Raw genomic sequence first — 17,519 nt, 5'->3', positions numbered from 1 at the left:
GTGGCCAGATTCTGCTCTAACTCCATCTACGAGTTTGCAGATGATACCACCGTTGTAGGCCGTATCTCAAACAGCGATGAGTTGGAGTACAGGAAGAAGATAGAGAGCTTAGTGGAATGGTGTCATGACAACAACCTTTCCCTCAATGTCAACAAAACAAAAGAGCTGGTCATTGACTTCAGGAAAGGGGGCAGTGTACATGCACCTGTCTATATCAACAGTGCTGAGGTCGAGAGGGTTGAGAGCTTCAAGTTCCTGGGAGTGAACATCACCAATAGCCTGTCCTGGTCAAATCACGTAGTGGCCATGGTCAAGAAAGCTCACCAGCGCCTCTACTTCCTCAGGAGGCTAAAAGAATTCGGTTTGTCCACTTTGACACTCACCAACTTTTATCGATGCACCATAGAAAGCATCCTGTCTGGATGCATTATGGCTTGGTATGGCAACTGCTCTGCCCAGGACTACAAGAAACTGCAGAGTTGTGGACACAGCCCAGTGCATCACAGACACCAGCCTCCCCTCCTTGGACTCTCTCACTGCCTTGGCGAAGCAGCCAGCATAATCAAAGACCCCACCCACCCAGGTCATTCTCTCTTCTCTCCTGCTCCATCAGGTAGAAGATACAGGAGCCGGAGGACTCATACCACCAGAATTAAGGACAGCTTCTACCCACTGTAATAAGACTATTGAACAGATTCCTATGCGATGAGATGGACTCTGACCTCATGATCTACCTTGTTGTGACCTTGCACCTTACTGCACTGCACTTTCTCTGTAGCTGTGACACTTTACTCTGTACTATTATTGTTTTACCTGTACTACATCAATGCACTCTGTACTAACCCAATGTAACTGCACTGTGTAATGAATTGACCTGTACGATCAGTATGAAAGACAAGTTTTTCACTGTACCTCGGTAAGTGTGACAATAAAAAACCAATACCAATATGTAGAGAATGGAGGTACATGGGCCATGTGCAGGCAGAAGGGATTAGTGTAATTAGCTTAATTAGTTTGGAAGTGCCTGCTCCTGTGCTGTACTGTTCTATGTTCCATGTTTTGAAGTTGATGGAAAGGGGACCTCCAACTTTCCAATCAAGAGTTGTGATGATACTGTCTCTGCAGGACACCCTAGAGTGTGCTGCACCTGCAGTAATTCTGCATACATGATGGCCACCTAAACTGCAATCGGGTGTAGAAACTGCAAACAGGAAGGATTTGAGGCACAAGTCTGCATTTGGATACTACTGCTATACCATGGTATCGCATTCCAAATTAACAGCTGGGAAATGGAAAGCTTCCCATTCAAATATGGAGTCAGACAAGCCTAACCATTCTCCTCCATCTTGGTTTTGTAGTGCATTTAGTGTTTTACCAAATCCAGCAGGAAGGGCTTGGGCAAAGAGGGTGACATTCCAATGAAGTGCAGGCAACCATATCAAAGCCTTTCTGTACATGGGTAATGATGTCATCTTCTACCTAGCTCCAACGTCAGTGCCCAGATTGATGCGCGTATGCAGCTGATATGAACTGGCCTCAGGGGCCAAAGTGAATTATGGCAAAAAGCAGGGCCATATTTTTGTTTGGCAACAGGTTCAACTGAGACAATATGAAAAAGTAGTTTTGACAATAGCAATTCAACTCCATTGATGGGTGAACTACAACTTAGGTGAACTAACATTTCTTTAAGATATTTACAGTCACCAGCCAAATTAACCAATTTGTGTTATTGGATAATTTCAATAAGAGGATGCTGTTGCTTATTAAAACTCTGTAGCAGCTATTTATAAACAAAATTGGAATATGATTCTCTTCCACAACTCAATCATGCATAGAATCAGATATTGTTTTCTATCTTCTGTTTGTATCTGAGATGTTTCCACCAGCGAGAGAGACTTCAGCAAGGAAATATAGTTACAAGGAGATGGTCACTTAAAACAGATGTATAGGAATTTCTTCTTTGAGATCACTAAAAGGATTTAACTATGAGGTTCATAAATTTTTGAAACATTGGGGAATTGAGGGCATCAGGGAACTGGCACAGAAGATGAGTTAAGACCTGGCCCAGATCAACCATGATGATATTAAATAGCAGGCTATGCTTAAGTCAGTTAGTCTGCTCCTATTTTCTAGTGCTCTTGTGTGAGAACAGTGGCTGACAAATTGTTGTGAGGATGTAAGTAGCAGAGTAGATGAGGCTGTATCTGGATTATCAAAAGGTAGATAAATTTGTTACAGAAAATAAAGGCTCACAAGGGTGGAGCTAGTAGGCAGATAGAGGATCAGTTTAAGAACAAGACTTACAAACGAGTAATTTTCTATGTTACTTGTGGTGGGTATTAAGGATCCCAACTGAACCCTTGTCTATTTTCAATCTAATTTAATGATTTACATAAAAGGACATTGTACTGCATTCAGAAACACAAGTGAGAAACCTTCAGAAGGACAGAGACTGCAGAAATACATCAAGTGGTCAAAATGGTGTCAGATATAGTGGAATGCAGCAAAGTGGGGTAATTCTATTTGATTGGAAAAATACAAAAATATTAAATGATAAATGATGTTAAGATTCTTGTTTATTAAGAGCTGTCTTCACTGACAAGGCCTGCATTTACTGCCCAAGGAGGGCTGCAAGAGCCCCCTTCTTGAACCATTGCAGTCCTTCTACTGAAGGTAATACCACAGTGCTGTAGGGAGAGAGTTCCAGGATTTTAAATCAGTGATGAAGGACCAGTGATATACAGTGGCATGCAAAAGTTTGGGCACCCCTGGTCAAAACTTGTTACTGTGAATAGCTAAGTGAGTAAAAGATGACCTGATTTCCAAAAGGCATATTATAGTTAAAGATGACATATTTCTTTAATATTTTAAGCAAGATTACTTTATTTCCATCTTTTACTGTTTCAAATTAACAAAAAAGGAAAAGGGCCCGAAGCAAAAGTCTGGGCACCTTGCATGGTCAGTACTTAGTAACACCCCCTTTGGCAGGTATCACAGCTTGTAAATGCTTTCTGTATCCAGCTAAAAGTCTTTCAATTCTTGTTTAGGGGATTTTCACCCATTCTTCCTTAGAAAAGCCTTCTTGTTCTGAGAGATTCTTGGACCATCTTGAGGTCTATCCACAGATTTTTCCATGGTGTTTAGGTCAGGAGACTGTGAGGGCCATGGCAAAACCTTCAGCTTGTGCCTCTTGAGGTAGTCCATTGTGGATTTTGAGGTGTGTTTAGGATCGTTATCCTGTTGTAGAAGACATCCTCTTTTCATCTTCAGCTTTTTTTTAAACAGTGTGATGTTTGCTTCCAGAATTTGCTGGTATTTAATTGAATTCATTCTTCCCTCTACCAGTGAAATGCATGATCGATCCACCCCATGCTTAACAGTTGGAGAGGTGTTCTTTTCATGAAATTCTGCACCCTTTTCTCCAAACATACCTTTGCTCAAGCGGCCAAAAAATTTTATTTTGACTTCATCAGTCCACAGGACTTGTTTCCAAAATGCATCAGGCTTGTTTAGATGTTGCTTTGCAAACTTCTGACGCTGAATTTTGTGGTGAGGATACAGGAAAGGTTTTCTTCTGATGACGCTTCCATGAAGGTCATATTTGTGCAGGTGTCGCTGCACAGTAGAACAGTGCACCACCACTCCAGAGTCTGCTAAATCTTCCTGAAGGTCTTTTGCAGTCAAACGGGGATTTTGATTTGCCTTTCTAGCAATCCTATGAGCAGTTCTCTCGGAAAGTTTTCTGGTCTTCCAGACCTCAACTTGACTTCCACCGTTCCTGTTAACTGCCATTTCTTAATTACATTATGAACTGAGGAAATGGCTACATGAAAACGCCTTGCTATCTTCTCATAGCCTTCTCCTGCTTTGTGGGCATCATTTATTTTAATTTTCAGAGTGCTAGGCAGCTGCTTAGAGGAGCCCATGGCTGCTGAATGTTAAGACAAGGTTTGAGGAGTCAGGGTATTTATAAAGCTTTGAAATTTGCATCACCTGGCCTTTCCTAACGATGACTGCGAACAAGCCACAGCCCTAACAAACTAATGAAGGTCTGAGACCTTGGCAAAAGTTATGAGAGCTCAAATCTCTTGGGGTGCCCAAACTTTTGCATGGTGTTCCTTCCCTTTTTTCACTCTACAATTGTACAAAACAAAAATAATACACTAATCTTGCTTAAAAAGATGAAACATTCTTTTCAACATTAACTTTATGACCTTTGGAGATCAGTTCATCTTCTACTCACTTAACTATTCACAGTAACAGAAATTTTGACTGGGGTGCCCAAACTTTTGCATGCCACTGTACTTCCACATTAGAATAGTGCACAGCCTGGAGGGGAACCTGCAAACATTGGCCCTCTTGGAAGATGTCATGGACATGGCTAGTGCTTTCGGAGTAGCCTACATGAATAACAGCAGTACAATGTGTAGATCATATACACTGCAGCCATTGTGTATTGGTGGCAGAGGCAATGAATGTTTAGGATGGTTGATGGGATGCCAATCACAAAACCCTTTGTCCTAAATGGCGTCAAGCTTCTTGGAATTTGTTGGCAATATACTCATCCAGGCAAGTGGAGAGTATCTCATTACACTCTTGAGATGTCAATGAGATATCATGAGGCAAATCACTTGCCACAGGATACCTTGCTTCTGACCTGCTCTTGCAACCACAATATTTATAAAGCTGGTCCATTTCAGTCTCTCGTCAACAGTGACCCTTAGGATATTGGTATTGGTTTATTATTGTCACTTGTACTGAGGTACAGTGAAAAACTTGTCTTGCATACCGATCGTACAGATCAATTCATTACACAGTGCAGTTACATTGGGTTAGTACAGAGTGCATTGATGTAGTACAGGTAAAAACAATAACAGTACAGAGTAAAATATCACGGCTACAGAGAAAGTGTAGTGCAATAAGGTGCAAGGTCACAACAAGGTAGATCGTGACGTCATAGTCCATCTCATTCTATAAAGGAACCGTTCAATAGTCTTATCACAGTGGGGTAGAAGCTGTCCTTAAGTCCGGTGGTACATGCCCTCAGGCTCCTGTACCTTCAACCTGATGTAAGAGGAGAGAAGGGAGAATGACCCGGGTGGGTGGGGTCTTTGATTATGCTGGCTGCTTCAACAAGGCAGTGAGAGGTAAAGACAGAGTCCAAGGATGCACTGGGCTGTGTCCACAACTCCCAAGCCATGATACATCCAGATAGGATGCTTTCTATGGTGCATTGATAAAAGTTGGCGAGAGTCAAAGGGAACAAACCAAATTTCTTTAGCCTCCTGAGGAAGTCGAGGCGCTGGTGAGCTTTCTTGGCCGTGGCCTCTATGTGATTTGACCAGGACAGGCTGTTGGTCATGTTCACTCGCAGGAACTTGAAGCTCTCAACCTCAGCACCGTTGATGTAGACAGTGGTACATGCCGGTACACCGGTACATTGATGGTAGGGGGCTCAACAATGGTAATGCCATTCAATATCAAGGGTAGTTGGTTAGAATCTCACTGTAAATGGTTACTACATGGCACTTTTGTGGAGTGAATGTTACTTTCCATTTGATCAGCCCATGCCTTCATGCTGTCCACTTCTTGCTGCCCACTTCTTGCTGCATGCACATTTTCACATGCTAAACAACAGCGAATGGAATTGAACATTGTACAATTATCCGTGAGAATCTCCACTTCAGACCTTCCATTGATAAAACAAGATTGGGCCTAGGACCAACCCTGAGGCACTGCTTCTGTGATGTCCTGGGGCTGGGATAATTGACTTCCAATAAAGCAACCATCTTTCTTTGTGCAAGGTGCCTTGACATCAAGGGCAGTCACTCTCACTTCTGAAATTCAGCTCCTTGGTTCATGGTCTGGGCACAAGCAAATAGGTTGTTATTAAGTGCCATTTGCTGGCGTTGTCAACAACAGTTTGCATTACTCTGATGTTTCAGAGTAAACTGAGCAGCAATCAGACCAACTGGATTTTTTCTGCTTGTTGACATAGTTTGGCTAGATGCACACCTACTTCTGGAGCACAGGTCTCCAATACTAAATCTGGAATGTCGCCTTATCCTAGTCTTCATTGTATGGTGCTCTCAGCAATAACATAGAGTGAATCAAATTGACTGGGGACTAACTCTGCAATGGTGGGAATCTCAGGAGGAAGGTGAAATGGATCATCAATTCTGCACATCTGCTTATGATTGCTTCTGTCTTCAGTTAAAGAGGATTTAAAATTGGCTTATAAAACAAAGTTAACATAGAGACATCAATCAATAAAGCCTTTTGTTGCAAAAAGGTTCAAATACAAAAGTGAGTCTTACTGTAAATGGACAGGGCTTCAGTGGTATCAGACAGAGCACTTTTTACAGGTTTGGTTTCTATACACAAGCAATGATATATTTGGTTTGAAAGTACAGGTTCACTAGACCAATTTCTGAGATGAGGGGACCATCCCATGAGCAGACATTGAGAGGGAATACTGTGATCTCAATTGGGACACGAACACACAATCTTCACTATCAAATGCAATAACAAGGGAGTGCTGCACCAGGAGTCATCTTTCAAATGAGCATGTCAAAGGAAGATGCCAATTGCCTCCCAAATGAATGTACTACATCTTATGTAATTATCTGAAGTGAATCAAAAAGTGTTCTGTCCCTATGTCATGGCAAAGTATGCATTGTTTAACCAACTCCACAAACAGATTTATTGAATAATTTATTTCATTGTTTATTGGGCTCAGAAGTGAACAAACACAGCTGCCATGCTCCAGACAATAATGACTATACTTCAGAAAAATCATTCTTTGTGTGATGTCTCAAAGTGCTTCATAGGCAATATGCTATGTAAATACAAGTCCTTCTTCCTTGTCTGCCCTATTTTCTATGCTGGACAACATAAGGGGCCATACAGCAACTCATTTTTAAAAACCGAAGATTGTGCAAAATAAATAATTTACCTAACTGCAGGAAAATTGTGCAAAATAAATAATTTACCTAACTGCAGGAAAAAAATAAACTGAAAGCTCTCTGCTATGAGAATCTCTAAAATGATGGATACCCGAGGCAATCCCAACTGGAAGGAGTCAACAGAAAACAGACATATTGCTTTAGTGCCTTCTGTTCCCCAGTATCTTTTCTAAGATATCACTTAATCACAGTATTCTCCCCAGTGAATCTGATTATCCTTCAAGTTAAAAGTGATCAGGACTTACAAACATATGAATTAGAAGCAGACTTAGGGCACTCAGCCCCTCTACTGCCTTACCATTCAATAGCATCAAGGCAGATCTGATTTTAACGTCAACTCCACATTCTTGTCTACCAGCAATAACCTTACACCCCTCACTACTACTTATTTGTCTGGTTCCACCTGCCCATCCTTCCTCTCTTATCTGGTTCCACTGATCTTCCTTACTTAACAAATTTCAGCATCCTCAGCCTCTTGTTTCTCCACTTATCACAAAGCCAGCTGTCACCAAATAGCTAGCTATAAGAGCTACCTAAACTGCCATTAAAGACACAGACATACAAGAGGATGTAGATGCTGTAATCTGGAGCAAAAAGAAAACTGCTGGAGGAACTCAGCAGGTCAGGCAACATCTGTGGAGGAATGGTCGTTTCAAATCGAGACCCTGCCTCAGGACTGAGTATAGTTAGCCAGGGAAAATGCTACAGATGGAACCAGGTGAGGAGGGGTATGATGGGGCCAGATGAGGGAGGGGCAGGAGTAGAGTTGGGAGACAGCAGCTGGTGGGCGATAGGTAGAAAGAAATAAGGAGAGGCGAAAAAAGGAGGTATATGGAGCCAGGGGGAGGTAGAGACAGCGGCTAGAAGGTGATAAGTGGAGAAGTAAGAGGCTGAGGATACTGGAATTTGTTAAGTAAGGAAGATGATAAGTGGAACCAGGTGGAGGAGGGGAAGAAAACTGGATAATAGGTGAGGGTTTGGAAGATGGGGAGTAAGAGAACCTGGGAGAATAAGAAAGCGAAGGAAAGTGTGTGGGTTACCTGAAAAAGACTCTGAAGCACAAGTCTTCTAGAAACAGTCAAAACTGAAAAATTCTGCACAGCGACTGCTCAAACTGATCAGCATAAAGTCTACAGGGAGAACTTTCTTTCCTCATGACTTCTCCACAACCATTTCTCTTAGCTGGACAAGAAAAAAAAGACTTGACCTCCAACTTTACTACTACCCTCTGTGCAAGGATTTACAAATTGAGCTGACTCTCAACCCTGCAACTCCTCTCCTGGAGTATATCCCTATAAGTCACAAACCAAGCCCATATAATTGCAGCCTTCCCAACAATCCAGTTGCAAAACTTCAGAAGTGTTACAGTACCATAATGGATTTACTTGTTGTTCCAAACCAATGGAAAGCAAGTTTTAATAGCTGATCCATTAGCTTGCTGGTGACCCTAAAACACTGCAATTATTTGATTATCTCATGGCTCAATTTACTATATTACAAAACTTGACAGTTGCATAAAGTATTAAAGAAAAACCTTGAAGAAAGCAACTGGACCACCACTAATACACAGAACTGCCTTTGAAACAATCAGTTTTATGCACTATTGATAGCATTTAGGGGCACAGGTGGAGAATGTACCTGGAGTCAATAAGCTCACCATATGCAACTATGCTCTGCAGCAATGTTGTAGTGTTGTTAAATTAATTTTAAATTCATCTCCCAAGTAAAAAGTTCATGAATTTCAAGAGTTCATTAAAATTACTATATTTCACTAAGCAGTAACACATGACTATTACCACCTCAATTAAACTGCAGGACTTCACACCATAAAAGGTTAAAAGTTCACTTGAAAACCCAGAATCAAATTAATAGAATGCTAAAGCATATTGCTGTACATTATGGATTAGGTCAAGAATAAGGGGCTAAAATTTTCCATCAAACATTGATATTATTTGAAGTCTTTGATATTCTCATCCTTCTATTCAGAACACTTAAAATAGAGAGAAACTTCAATTGGTACAGGGAACTTCCAAGAAGCAGAACTCTCTAAACTGCCTAACCTTAACGAGATTTATCTGACATATGAAAAGCTATTCTGCACTTGCACATTTTAAACTCCCTTTTCTACTCTGATACCACAGTAAACACCAAAGAACAAAGGAAGCAATAAAGAGGCCACCTGCAGGTTTCAGTACACAGTGCCTCAACAGTAGCCAGGGAAATAACGAGTTGCGAGATCACCAGACAAATTGACAGGGAGGACAGCAATTCTCTTGAGAATAGCATTACAAGATGTCTAGAAACACAAAAGATACAACTACCTCTCTTTAAACCTTGGCCATGAGTTGGAATGAGAACAAATCTGGCTCAAAAGTTGTTCAGAGACATTTTCATTACAAAAGAGAAATTTGAGACTAAACAGCTGGAGATAACAGGGCTAGTTAGTTCTGTGCAAGCAGGGGTATTAATATTTTTAGAGATGAGGTCCATGCATGTCTGGGGATCTACAGGAAAACTGATCATGCAGGGGTGATGTTAGAAACAAGTAATCACGAGCTCATCTGTACTTGAGTGGCTTCACGTGAATAACTGAATATCTGTACATTGGGTAAGGATGCTCTATCTTATCTCATTAATGTGTTTGAAAATGCTGTGCTTTAAACAATCAGAGAGATTAAGGATAAGACAAACAGGTCTCTCTCCTTCCTACAGGTTACGATTGATCAAAATAAATATGCTTCTACTTGACCTGAAAATGGATGGTGTAAGCAATTCTTTGTTCCACAGCACAAGCTGGACAACAACATGGCAAATATTACTTGACCAATTATCTATAAATGGTCATGCACATGCCTCAGGCAAGAGCAAAAGTGGTGGTGAAAGTATTGTTATTAATTCCTTTACCTTGTTAGCCAAGTGTCAAAGAACAATCATTGAGGCATGCAGTGATTTTTCTCTAATCAAAAACTAGTATTTCCAATTTATCACCAACACCAGATTATGCAGCCCAATTGAGGCTTTTCAGCCCACTGTGCCTGTGCCAGCTTTTGGAATGAGTTATCCAATTGGTCCTACTTTCTCCCTACACCCTTGCATCTCCCACTTACCTCTTCTCCCCCCACCTCACCATTCCCTGCCCCCACCCTTAAATATTCATCCAAGTTCCTTTTAACTATTCTAAATGAATCTACTCCCACCACCTATTCATACAAATCATACCATATCATAAATTTGCTTTGATACTTTTAAATACCTTAATGATTTCATCTCACATTTTTATCCTCTGGTTCTTTATCAATCAGCCAGTAGAAATCTATTTACTCTATTTCAACCTTTATTAAATATTTCCATGACCTTCATTGTAAAATAAGTGGTTCAAGGTGACAATTTTCTATGACAAATAGAAAAATAAATGAGGGTTCATAAGCACTGCTAACATCCCAATGAAGAAAATTAAAAGACATTTCTGCTCTTGTTCAAATTATGGTTCCAATCCAAACTAAACTGCACTTCTCTTGTGAACTCAGTTAATTTAAATCTAATACAAAGTATTGCAGGAGTGGAAAATAGCTCACACCAGTTAATATCTTCAGAAGTCTTTTACAATTGACCTCCTGAAATTCATCAGCTTCCATTTCAAAGTCAAAATTACACAAGTCTTTGGAGTTGCACAACTCCTTAATTTTAACTGCAGCACCAAACATTCCTGACACTGTTAATTCCAGGTTTTGAATTACTGAACATTCAACTTGTTTGGCACACAAGTGTGCTGAATTAAGAGACCACCATATACATTGTGGTTTGATCATTTCAGACAGAGAGAGGCCAAGTGTGAGCAAAGAGAGCAAGGGAAGAAAGGAAAAGAGGCCAACAACTATTGTTGGGAAGATGTTTGGGGTCCATTACTAAGAATGTTGTAACTGAACGCTTGAAAATCATAATATGATTAGGTAAAGTCAATAAAACTTCATGAAAGGTAAACAGTGTTTGAAAAATTTAGAGTTCTTTGAGGATGTAGCTAGCAGGGTGAATAAGGGGCAAAAAGTGCATTTCCAGTTCCAATGCTGACATCGCCAAAGGCTATTCAATACAGTCTCACATGAAAGTTAACTGCACAAAATAAGGAATTAGAGAAATCGTGTGTAATAAACTAGTATGGATACAGGATTGGTTAAATGACAGAAAATGGAGTAGGGATAAATGGGCCATTTTCATGCTTCCAAGTTGAAACAAGGGATCAGTGCTAAGGCCTCAGTTAGTTACATCTTAATTAAATTTCCATTTAATTTAATTTATATTTGTGATTCAGATGGCATGTAGTGGATGGTATCCAAGTTTGCTGTCAAAACAAAAGCACATATCTTCATATAGGATGTGTCACAGAAATAGGCCATACAACACAACCCATTTATGCTTGTTGTTTTGGTCCCCTCCAGCCTCCACTCAGCTTAGCATCCCACCTATTTTCCCAGAATCAAGTTGTGAGGGTACAGAATGCCTGTAATGGATATAGATAGGTTAAGTGAACAGACAAAACAAGCTGAACTAATATTAACACACCTGCAGACAAAGAGACAATCAAGATAGGAAGTGAAAAACTTGTATTTTAAAGCACAGAAATGGGCAGTCATTTGGCCCTTCAAACCTGCTCTGCTTTTCTCCACGATCATGGATGATCAGCCAATTCAACACCATTACCTTCTCCTTCCACATACATCTTGATGCCATTTGCCTTTAGAGACTTACCAAGCTTCTTAAATACATTCTGTTACTTGGCCTCCAGGAGCAAGGCAGAAGGTCCCAGGGGCACTTTAAATGAGCAGGGGAGACAGAGCAGCCTGTGGAGGTTTAAAGAAGCAGGGAGAGAGGGGCTCTGCCCTAATTCCCTCTGTCTCCATACCTTTGACCTCTTTCCCTAAGCAACTCCCTCTGTCTGCCATCTCTCTTGGTCTCCATCCCTCTCAGCTGCCACTTCTTTTGTTCATCTCCTTCATGGTTAGCCTATACCCATCATTTTATACACATCCCCTCTTAACCTCCTCTGTTCCAGCAAGAACAGACCTAGCTTCACCAGTTTCTCCTCATAACTAAACTGCTCCATCCCAGGCACTGATCCTTGTGGGACACCACTAGTCACAGGCAAAAACAACACTCAACTATCACGCCATCTCCTATTGCCAAGCCAATTTTGGATCCAGTCTAACAACTTGCCCTCGATCCCATGGGCTCTAACCTTTTGAACCAGTTTCCCCATGTGGGACCTTGTCAAAGGCCTTACTAAAATCCATTTAGATTCCCTCATCAATACAATTTATGACCTCTTCAAAGAATTCAATCAAATTGGTCAGCCAGGATCTGCCCTTGACAAAGCTAGGTTGGCCATCTCTGATGAGCTCCTGCCTTTCCAAGTGATCATTAATTCTCTCCCTCAAATTTTTCCAGCACCTTCCCTACAACAAGTGTTAGGCTCACAGGTCTATAGTTACCAGGCTTTTCCATTCCCTTTCTTGAAAAAGGGGACCATGTTGGTTGTTCTCCAGTTATCTGGTACCTCACTTGTGTCCAGCAAAGATTGAACAATCTCAGCCAGAGCCCTAGCAGTATCTTCCCTTGCCTCCCGTAACAGTATGGAATAAATCCCATCTGGTCCTGGGGATTTATCCACCTTTAAGCCCGCAAAGGCATCCAGTACCTCCTCTTTATTTATGAAGACCTACACTAGACTTTCACCTACCCCTTCACTGAATTCTCCAACTAAAGTCTGTTTCCTTTGTGAATACCGATGAAAAGCATATTAGGACCTCACGTTCACCTTCTGGCTCCACACACAGATTGTCCAGGTTGTGCTTAATGGTCCCTACTTTTTCACCGGTTATTCTGTTGCCATTAATATACCTAAATAACACCTTCAAGTTTACGTTAACTTTATCTACTCGTGATTTCTCAAATGGCTCTTAGCCTTCCTAATTTTTTTTGAGGCACCTCCTGACATTCTTATACACTTGACAGACCTCCCTCATCATTAGCTCCCTATACCTCTCATGCGCTTCTTTTTATCACTTTATCCAACTCTCAATATCCGTTGATGTTCAGGATTCCCTATATTTGTTACCACTGACTTTTACCCTTACAGAAACATGTTGGCTTCCCTCTATGCAGATATAGACTAAGCTGATAGTAGATGCTCCAGACATACTTTTGCCTGGTCCTCCCTTATGTTAATGAAATTGGCCTTACTCCAGTTTAATACCTTTATTACTGGTTCATCACTATCCTTCTCCATAACCCCTTTAAAACACACAGATTATGGTCACCATCTCAAAAATGATCTCCATTGGCACTCCCTCCACTTGACTAGTTACATTCCCCAAGGCAAGATCCAGCAAAGCTCCTTCCTTGTTCTGTCTATACACTGCATCAAAAAACTCTCCTGGACACACCTCAAAAATTCTACCCCCCTCTGAACTTTTAATGCAAAAGAAATCCCAGTTAACATTTGGAAAATTAAAATCCCCCACTACGATAAACCTATTTATGTTGTCTCTCTCTGATATCTTCATACAGATCAGTTCCTTTATCTCCTGTTGACTGTTGGGAGGTCTCTAGTACACCTCCAGCAAAGTGACAATACCCTTTTTATTTCTAATCTATCTTTATACTGGATCACCAAATATCATTTGTAACTTTACCTCGATTCCCTTTAGACCAGTCATCAGTTATGGCTATTCTGAGGACCAGCTCACCTGGCCAATGAACAAACAGAATTTTAAAAGCTGGACAATCTCCAAGTAATCATTTCAGATCAATACTGATCAAATGAAAAATCAACGCTACAGGAAGTACAAAGCAATCAACTGATATTTTAAGTTGACCAAATCTGCTTCAAGGCGGCCCAACACCTGCAAACAGTGCACCAACAAGACGTGATGGCCAGATGGTCTGCGCAGAAAACTCAGTGTCACATTACTCACAACTGGTGATAGAACATGTTTTTGCCCCTCACCTTCCCTTTTCAAACTCTCAAAAATTCATTACAATTCTTTTTAGGGGCCACATTTTCCTTTAAGTCACTAAGTGACAATTACACCAGAGCCACCTACTTGGAAAATTTACAGAACCCAACAAAACGAGGAAGTTCAATTAACATGTCTAGCCAAAGGAGAGGCAGTGAGATTAATGACCATCACTACTGGTGTTAATTCGGCTCTTGTAGTACAAGATTCAGCAATTTCTTCACCCCTGCATCTCAATATCATTATTCAGAATTTTAACACAGTGCCCAAAATTAAGTGCTACGAGCCAGACATTAATTGTATTAATAGTTCAAAGTTTTAAGGAATGAATGGATGGTCACAAACCTATTACTGGGAACTGCTTGTTTCATATTTCTGAGACAGAAAAATGCCATTGGAATCAACTGGAAGGTTTTCCATGCAGTCAAAATATAAGCAAAGTAAAGCAGAATGACATTTGAAAAGAGCTGTGACTAAAATAATAAACAACAGGTTGACAGCATGATGGTTGCTGTTAAATGCTGCAATTTTATACTGTTATTTTTCTTCATTTGCAACGCAAGTTTTGGCAACTAGAAGCTGGCATATTTTAAAGACAAAAGGATGATGCAAGTTTAAAAATCCCACATTTCAAACAGACCACTGGAATCATTCAAATTCTTGGAATTGACACTTAGACACAAAATTCACTAAATGCCCTAATCAACTTCAAAATCGAGCCCATCCTTGTCTTCTTTTAAGATTAAGATATTTTTATTAGTCACATGTACATCGAAACACAGTGAAATACATCTTCATGCATTTAGTCAAGAAACCCGAATTTTCTCTTCAGAGGTATTAAATAGCTTGATCTATTTCCATCAGTTTCTTTTTAAATTAATCTTTAAGTGAAAATTAAGATACTTGGCGAGCTGTTATTGCTGAGTTAAAGATCTAATGCTAGAAGCTGGGATTAGGCTGAGTAGCTCTTTTTACAAGAGAGACTGACACAATAGTGCCATAAATTTTCTATTATCTTATAAAACAAAACATAATTCATCAGAATAAAGATTCACCCAACTAAAATATTAATGCCGATGGTCACAATAGATGCTGACTGACTTATTGATTAATCTAAAATTTTATGCCTTAATTAAAAGTAGACAGTTTGAAGAGCAGAGAAACCATAATGCTGCTAAAATTATTTGCTCAAACAATTAAATGTGAACTCAGCACCATATTAATAACAGTTTCAATTTAATTATTAAATATAGGAGTCAAGAAATAGCAAATTAAAATCCCTGATGATTTTATACAGCCAATGGTATAGAAAGTGTCCGGTCACATGGGCAGTGGTATGCAACAAATCCAAAAAGGTTAGGGCCCATGAGATCCAGAGCAAGTTGATGAATTGAAACCAGACTTAGCTTGGCAAAAAGAGATAGAGGACAATGGTTGAGGGTTGTTTTTCTGATTGAATGCCTGTGACTAACGGTTTTCAAAGGGATTAATGCTGGGACTCCCACTGTTTGTCATATATGTGAATGATTTGCATGTGGATGTAGGAGGCATGATTAGCAAGTTCACAGATGACACAAAGATTGGTGGAGTTGTTGACACTGAGGAGGGTAGTCCCTGACTGCAGAGTGATGTCAATGTGTTGGTGAAGTGAGCTGAGAAATGGCAGATGGAGTTTAATCCAGATAAATGCAAGGTAATGCACTTTGGGAGTACCAGTGAGGTTAGGACATACACTATGAATGTCCCAAGGAAGTACTGAGGAACCTTGTTGAACAAGTACAAAGACCCTTGAAGGTGGCAGCACATCGAACAGGAACTGGCCCCTTGGTCCACAATGTCTGTGCCAAACCGTGTTACCAATCCAAACTAATTCTCTCTGCCTACACATGGTCTATATCCCTCCATTTTCTGGCAGGCACATATCCCATGTGCCTGTCTGAATGCCTCCTCAATATTGCTATTGTATTTGCTTCCACCACTTCCCCTAGCAGTGTGTTCCAGGCATCTACTACTCTCTATGTAAAAACACCTGTCTCGCAAATCTCCTTTACACTTTCCCCACTCTCACCTTAAACTTATGCCCTCTTCTATTTGACACTGCTACCCTGGGAAAACAACCGTCTACTCTATTTATGCCTCACATAATTTTTATATAATTCTATCAGGTCACCCCTCAGCCTCCAACATTTCAGAGAAAACAATCCAAATTTGTCCAACCTCTCCTTGTAGCTAATACTCTAATCCAGGCAACATCTTGGTGAACCTCTTCTGCACCCTCTCCAAAGGCTCCACATCCTTCCTGTGATGCAGCGACCAGAACTGCACATAATACGTCAAATGTAGCCTAACCAAAATTTTTATACAGCTGCATGACTTCCTGACTTTTATACTCAAGTCCCCAACCGATGAAGGCAAGTATGCCATACATCTTCTATACCATCCCATCTACTTATGTTGCCACCGTCAAGGAGCTATTGACTTGCCACCATTTTTTGTGTTGTCTGCAAACTTATTCATCAGCTGATCTACATTTTCATCCAAATATCACAAACAGCATGGGCCCCAGGACCAATCCTTACAGAACATTGGTCACAGACCTCCAGACTGAATGACACTGATAGATAACGTTGTTAAGGTAGCATATGGGATACTGGCCTCATGAATCAGGGCACTAAATGGAAGTGCAGGGAGGTTATGCTCCAACTTTATAAGAACTTGGTCAGACCTTAAGTGGAGTACAGCGTGCAATTTTGGTCACCACACAATAGGAAAGATGCGATAGTGCTGAAGAAAGGGGCAGAGAAGATTCACCAGCATGTTGCCTGAGATGGAGCATTTCAGTTACAAAGAGAGACTGGAGAAGCTAGGTCTGTTTTCCCTAGAGTGGACCAGGTTAAGAGTGGACACAATTGAGATATATACCATCGAGGGCTATAGATAGGGTAGACTGCAGGAAACTTTGCCCCATATCAGGCGGTACATTAAACTAGAGGACAGATTTAGGATAACGGATAAGATATCCGTAGGAGATCTAAGGGGACCTTTTTTTCTACTGAGTGGTGAGTAGCTGGAATACACTGCCTGAGATAATGGTGGAAGCAGAGTCACTAATAGCATTTTAAAAGTGTTGAGACAGGCACTTGAACCATCTGGGCATAGAGGGCTATGGGCCAAATGCTGGAAGATGGGATGAATACAGATGGGTGCCCACTGGTAGGCATGGATGTGGTGGGCCAGATAGCCTATTTCTATGCTGTATGGGTCTATGACTGTGACAAAAAAATAAATTCCACCATCTCTCAAGATTTTTCAGGTTGATTTGAGGATTACACAATTAATCCACATCAATATGCTGTTTAACACAATTTTAATTTTTTTTTAAAAAGCATATCAGTTCATGGCTGCTGCATTATTCTTCAAAGTGTAGTACCTTGTAAACAATGGCTGCAAGTTTGGACCAAATTCATTGGTCAAGATTAAAATTTACTGCATAGATTAGTGCATGAGCACACTAAACATTTCAAAGTTTTTTTTGTTATCG

At 40.5% G+C, this 17,519-nt stretch overlaps 1 protein-coding gene across 1 annotated transcript in view; it reads right to left on the bottom strand.

Moving 5' to 3' along the window:
- snd1 (staphylococcal nuclease and tudor domain containing 1) overlaps positions 1-17,519 on the bottom strand; it is a 746,083-nt gene that overhangs the window by 667,201 nt on the left and 61,363 nt on the right. The window lies entirely within an intron of this gene.

This window comes from Pristis pectinata, chromosome 19, assembly GCF_009764475.1.
Source record: "Pristis pectinata isolate sPriPec2 chromosome 19, sPriPec2.1.pri, whole genome shotgun sequence".
NCBI classification, from domain to species: domain Eukaryota; kingdom Metazoa; phylum Chordata; class Chondrichthyes; order Rhinopristiformes; family Pristidae; genus Pristis; species Pristis pectinata.
This window is presented reverse-complemented; position numbering and strand designations above follow the sequence as displayed.